The sequence below is a fragment of the Mesocricetus auratus genome, unplaced genomic scaffold, assembly GCF_017639785.1.
Source record: "Mesocricetus auratus isolate SY011 unplaced genomic scaffold, BCM_Maur_2.0 Super-Scaffold_2245, whole genome shotgun sequence".
Lineage (NCBI taxonomy): Eukaryota > Metazoa > Chordata > Mammalia > Rodentia > Cricetidae > Mesocricetus > Mesocricetus auratus.
Window position 1 is genome coordinate 42,210,184 of NW_024429180.1, and position 6,064 is coordinate 42,216,247.

At 46.5% G+C, this 6,064-nt stretch overlaps 1 long non-coding RNA gene across 1 annotated transcript; it reads left to right on the forward strand.

Annotated features, from left to right (window-relative positions):
• Positions 1 to 3,302: 3,302 nt before the first annotated feature.
• Positions 3,303 to 4,348, forward strand: LOC110339962. Its single transcript, XR_002381831.2, has 2 exons — positions 3,303 to 3,837; positions 3,922 to 4,348. It is a non-coding gene; the product is annotated as an uncharacterized LOC110339962 (long non-coding RNA).
• Positions 4,349 to 6,064: the final 1,716 nt, after the last annotated feature.

The window sequence follows — 6,064 nt, forward strand, 5'->3', positions numbered from 1 at the left end:
TTTATACAACCATTAGCTAGTTAGTGGATGGCATTTGGGTTTCTACTTTTGAGCTAATGAGTAACACTCTCATTAGAACCCATGTGCAAGCTGGGCCATGCTGGCGCACACCTTTAATCCCAGCACAAGCCAGGCTGAAGGAATCGGATCACTGTGAGTTCAAGGCCAGCCTGGTTTACAGGGAAAATTCCAGAACAGGCTCCAAAGCTACAGTGAAACCCTGTCTCAAAAGAAAACAAAACAAAAAAATTAGAACCCATGTGCTAGTATTTGTGCGAATGTCTGTTTTCATTTCTCTTGGGTATATAAACAAGACTAGGATTCTTGGGTCAAATCAAGGTCTGTGTTCAACTTTTTGAGGAACTTTTGAATGTCACAAAAGCAGCCATGAATGTGTCATGTCACATTTCCAGCTGTAGTGCAGGCTTCCCACTTCCCCAGGTCCTCATTGTGATATGTCTCTATTTGAAGAGTGGTCCCCTGGGTGTGGAGTATGATCTCACTGAGTAGCTTGTCTTGCAGTTCCTGTGTAACAAGTGACGACTTCTTTTTTTTTTTTTTTCTGGTTTTTCCAGACAGGGTTTCCTCTGTGGCATTGGAGGCTGTCCTGGAACTCGCTCTGTAGACCAGGCTGGCCTGGAACTCACAGAGATCCACCTGCCTCTGCCTCCCAAGTGCTATGTAGTTACTGGCTTCTGTTTTCAGTGTTGAGTTGTAGGAAATCACCATGGATTCTGGATACAGGTTCCTTATCAGATATGTGATTCGAAAAATAATCTCTCTTCTTGGGGCTTGTTGTACAGGACTGTCCTCAAAGCCAAACTGCACTATCTTTAGGAGCTCATCTGGACCTGCTTACCAAAGATCCTCACAGATGAGCCTGCTGACATTTTATTTTACCTTTCGTCCTAGAAAGGGGGCAGAGAGGACCACGGAACCCGCCTGGAATCCAGCTATCCTCCCAACCAGTTAGAGCAATTCTGTCCTAATTGCAGATGACCTCAGGGTACTGGGAGAAGGGGTAGAGGCTATCAGTGTAGAAGGGGGAAGGGAGGGGACTTCATCTACCTAGCCAGGGGGAAGCTATCCTCCTGCTGGGTGCAGGACAGACAGGGCAGCTCCCTTAAGGTCACCCACCTCCTTCCCCACCTCCCACCCATTGCTCTGGAAGTGAGCCCAATAAAGTCATTAGTTATCTCTGATAAACTGTGGTAAAACCGGTTGAATTACACCAAGGTTTGTTGTTGGGACCTTAGGAGAAAGGGTAGACCTTGTTTACATCTCCCTAGGGAAAGACTTAGAAACAGAGCTATATGTTCACTGTCTGTCCTTGAAGTGTGAAAGTCTTAATTTTGTTGGAATTCAGTAATTTTTTTCCTTCTGTTGCTTGCAGTTGTGGTGTTGTATCTAAGAAACCACAGTCAGATTTCAGCTTGTGATCAGTCACTCTTATTCTTTTTTTTTAATAATTTCATAGTTTTGAGCTGAGTATCGTGGTTCATGACTGTAATCCTAGCACTAGAACACTGAGGTATGATCATCCTGAGTTCTAGGCCAGCCTGGGCTACTTAGGTGAATTCAAAGGCTACGTAGTGAGAATTAGTCTCAAAAGAAAACAAAACAAAAATCAGGGGTCATGAGAGAAATGTCAGTAAAGCTTCTGTCATGATGGTAATGGACTAACCTCTGAAACCATAAGCAAACTCTCAATTAAATGTTTTCTTTTGTAAGAGTTTCCATGGTCATGATGTCCTTTGATAGTAATAAAATGGTAACTAAGACAATTAACAATAAATTTAATAAAAGATGCAAGGTTTAAACCGTAAAAATTTCAAGATGTAATTGAGAGAAATTAAAGAGGCAAGTGCTTAGTTCTTTTCTAGGTTTTGTCTTTTGCATGGATCTGACTTTTGTTTTGTTTTGTTTTGTTTTGTTTTGTTTTGTTTTTCGAGACAGGGTTTCTCTGTATTGTTTTGGAGGCTGTCGGCCCAGCCTGGCCTCGAACTTGGATCTGACTCTTACTGGTTCATCCTACTCTTCATCTCCTTTGGATAAATCTTCTTCTCTCTCACCATGATGCCACGGCTCTTTGTTCTCTCCATATGCTTTGATGCCTGAGTTGAGGAACTGCACTGCAGCTCTTGGCTTCTGGGCTTCTGAGACCTGGGTTCCAAACTAGACAAGCGGGGTGCAAGACTTTGTGGCCTGGTGTATGTGACAAGCTTGGGGGAAAGAATGAGTTTTTTTCTGTGAGTGGATAGGAGGGATGGCTTATGCTCTTACAGGCCTTGGTTGGATAATGACTTTGGGACAAGTGGCCTGAGTCACAACTTGAGGTTCTGGGAATGTTGAGAAGTGTTTTCAGAGCTCCTTAAGTTATGTTTCAAAGAGCAAGGTCCTTACCTAGTTTGAAAAATAGGTGTTATGTCACCTATACTTGAAAAGCACAGATGCTCGGCACCCCCCCCATACATCCACACACTTTTCTAAGTTGTTGGATCAGAAATTAAGATGTAGACAAGATGGAGGTTTCTTTCTCACCAGCTTTCCAAGGTGAGCAGGACAGGGTTGTTCCCCTGTCAGAAGGATAACTTGACCTCAAGTCTTCACACTTATCTTTCATCCAGGGGGTAGGAGAGAAGGCTGGTGGAGCCCAGGCTTTTTCCTTTCCACAACATGAGTTGAAGAGACACAAAATCACCTTTGCTCAGATGGAGTCCCTCGTTCAAGTCTTTGTCACAGGACCTGAGTGAGTTGACAGGATGGCCCTGGAAAACTGCTTGGTTGAGACCTGGAGAAGGTCAGCTAGCAGGATTTTCTGGGACATAGCAAGCCTGGATACTGTTGTGGAATATTATTTTAAGATGTGTTACATTTGTTTATGCTCTGGGACATTTGCTTAATCATGCAAAAATGCGTTGCGTTCTTTGATGTTGTGTCTGCTTAACTCTGTGAAGCTGTGTTACTTTGCCTGTTTGAAACACCTGATTGGTCTAATAAAGAGCTGAGTGGCCAATAGCAAGGCAGGAGAAAGGATAGGTGGGGCTTCCAGGCAGAGAGAATGAATAGGAGGAGAAATCTGGGAAGAAGGATCAAGGAAGAGCAAGAAAAGGAGAGGAGGACCTCAGGGGCCAGCCACCCAGCTACACAGCCAGCCACTGAATAAGAAGTAAAGAAAGGTATATATATAATAAAAAAGCACAAAGGCAAAAATAGAAGGGATAATTTAAGATAAGAAAATCTGGCTAGCACAAGCTAATGCTAAGGTCTGGCATTTGTAAGTAAGAAAAAGTTTACGTGGGTGTTTATTTGGAAGCTGGACGGATGTACCCCCAAGAGCAAAGAGTCAAAAGAGTAAGGAGCAAAGAGTAACCAACTACAGGATACTGTCCTGTGCAGGCAGTGTGGGTGTGTTGTTGAGTGGAAATATTCTGTTCCAATTTCTGAGAGGAATGGCCAAAGGAAAACAAAACAGAAAACACGGCACACACCCACAAGTAAGATGATTTAGTGCCAGCCCAAGTATTCATGCACCAACCCAGCCTCTGGAATGGGGTGGAGGGACCCAGCATGTGTTTCTTCCCCAGGGATCGTGGCTGAGGGAGTCTACGTGACACATTGCCCGAGCTGAAGGGAGAAGATGCTGATGACTGGCCACTGACAATCATGGTCGGGATTTGATAAAACCTCTTCATGGGCGTATCCCTCTGTATGTGGTGGAACGAAGGAGGAGTTCTGAAGCTAGACCAGGTGAAGCTCTCGGCAAGACTGTAGAGTGTCTGTGCGACCATGAACAAGGTGTTCCATACCCAGCATCTCCATTTGTGAAGCAGAGAGGTGTGTCTTTGTCTCCTAGGGTCATGGCCAAATTCAAACAGAGCGGGTGAGTTGTGTCCAGCACGCTTCCTCTTCCTCTTCCAGGCACAATGGACTCCTGTACCCCAGGCCCAATTAAGCTTCAACTACAGTGTGTACCATGGGCAGGTCCAGAGCCGCTGCTTCACATTTGGTGGAAGACACAGGATCAGAGTTTGTAAAGCCCAGAGGGCCAGGAGATGGGATTGGAGCCCGAGCCCCCTGGCTGACTGGGCCTCCTCCCCTCTGCAAGCCTACATCCCTGCAGGATAAGAAGAGCAGGATGCTCAGTCCTGGGTCTGTTGCAGGCTCGCGGTTATGTGTGCTAGCCCCACACTTTCTGCGCTAGAGCCTCCGCGTACAGATGTGCTGTTTCTCCTCAGTATGTGTTTCTTCCACACCCACATCCCAGAATATTTTCCCGGGTTAATATGTCTGGCTAAGGAGGTTTGTGGCGAAAGACACCAAACAGGAAATGAAATGGCTGCCATAACCCCTGTGTAAAAGTCTTGTTTTTAATGACTTTCTCCTGTGTAGTCCGCCTTCTCTGCCTGGCTTGGTAGTAATTGCAGGGGTAAACCAAAGGGAAAGGGAAAGGGAAGCACATTTTTAGAAGGGAACATTTCTCAAGTTCAAAGTTCACTGAAGGTCAAAGATTTGATGATACTAGAAGGGTCTTTCCCTCACAGAACCTCTGTGTACATGATTCCTGCTGCCCAGGGTGTATTCCCTGCCCCATTTCTGAAATAGTTCTTAGGGATCAGTTCTAGGACCACTCATTTAGACCCTCCTCACTCTCTGGTGTAAGTTGGGTTCCTCTGAGACCATGAGCCCAAAGCCCTTCTCTTCCCTCAGGTTATTTTTGTTGGGTACTTTGTCACATCTGTGAGAAAAGTAACTTATCCAGTGCAACTATTTTGGGCCTGTCTCCACAGCGTCCTGCAGCTGGGCAGCCGGGCGTTGGTGGTGCACGCCTTTAATCCCAGCATTAGGAGGCAGAGGCAGGCAGATCTCAGTGAGTTTGAGGTCAGTCTGGTCTACTCCAAAACAATACAGAGAAACCCTGTCTCAAAAAACAAAAACAAAACAAACAAACAAAATCCATGAGGGAAAGGACCTTGTCTGGTTCAGCCCCAATCACTATCATGGTGCATTGTCCATTGAGTGGATGGGTGGTCTCTCATCTTCTTCATGGCCCAGGCAGGCAGTCTGGATATGACAGCCTGCTGGATGTTTGCTCCTCACTGGACCAGTCTGCTTACACAGATTTTACAGCTTCCTCTTCTCCAGACTCTTCTCCTCATCCTAGCAGAGCATAGGAAACACTGATTCAGAACCAACATTGGTATTGGAGCCATAAGAGTCCCTCCTCCAGCTACTTCCAATTCAAGGGGGGAAAGACAAGGCCCCTGAAGACGGAGAGACCTTGGGGGCCCAAAGAAATGAATTCCTAGGGGAGGAGTTTCAGGGCCTTAAATGGCAGTGACGAGACCACCCTTCATCTCAAAGGTGTTTATATTTTCTTGCAGAATAGGATTCTAAAGTCAGCCCCAGTTTTGGAGCCTCACTGTGTACAGAGTATCATGCAGTGTGTGTGTGTGTGTGTGTGTGTGTGTGTGTGTGTGTGTGTGTAAAACACACATGCCTGTACCTGCACAGTTATACCCATGTGCTCATGCATTTCTGTATTATGAAGTTAAAGGAATGAAGGAATGGGAGACCAGGGTGTGGGCTCTGATTTGGAAGTCCTGGACCTTGAGTATAGCCCTCTCTGGGCTGGCTGAGAGGGTGGTGACAGAGCCGGTGGTGACAGAGCGGAGAGCTGGCACTGCGGCTGCCCTACCTCCTGCAGACTTGCCTTTGCTTGTCACCTCCCCGAACAGAATTAAACTCATAACTAGGGTTCTGCACATCTCGTGGGAAGGGCCCATTCCCATGTGCGTCCTGGAAGTCTGTGACCTGTTGTCCTAGGCCAGAAGCCAAAGTGTGTTCTGGGACCAGAAAAGTCAGGGCTTGGCTGTGGATTCTGAGCCAAAGGAAGCCCCCACCCAGCCAATAACAGGTTTGGGAAGGGCAGGGCCCATCCATGACTCTTCTCTTGTCATGGATGTTTAGAGAGTGAGGGCAGGAGTCGCAGGAAGGAGACTCAGGGAGTCCAAGCGGGCAATGTGACAGGATCACCTGTCATCCCAGGAGGGACTCAGTATGG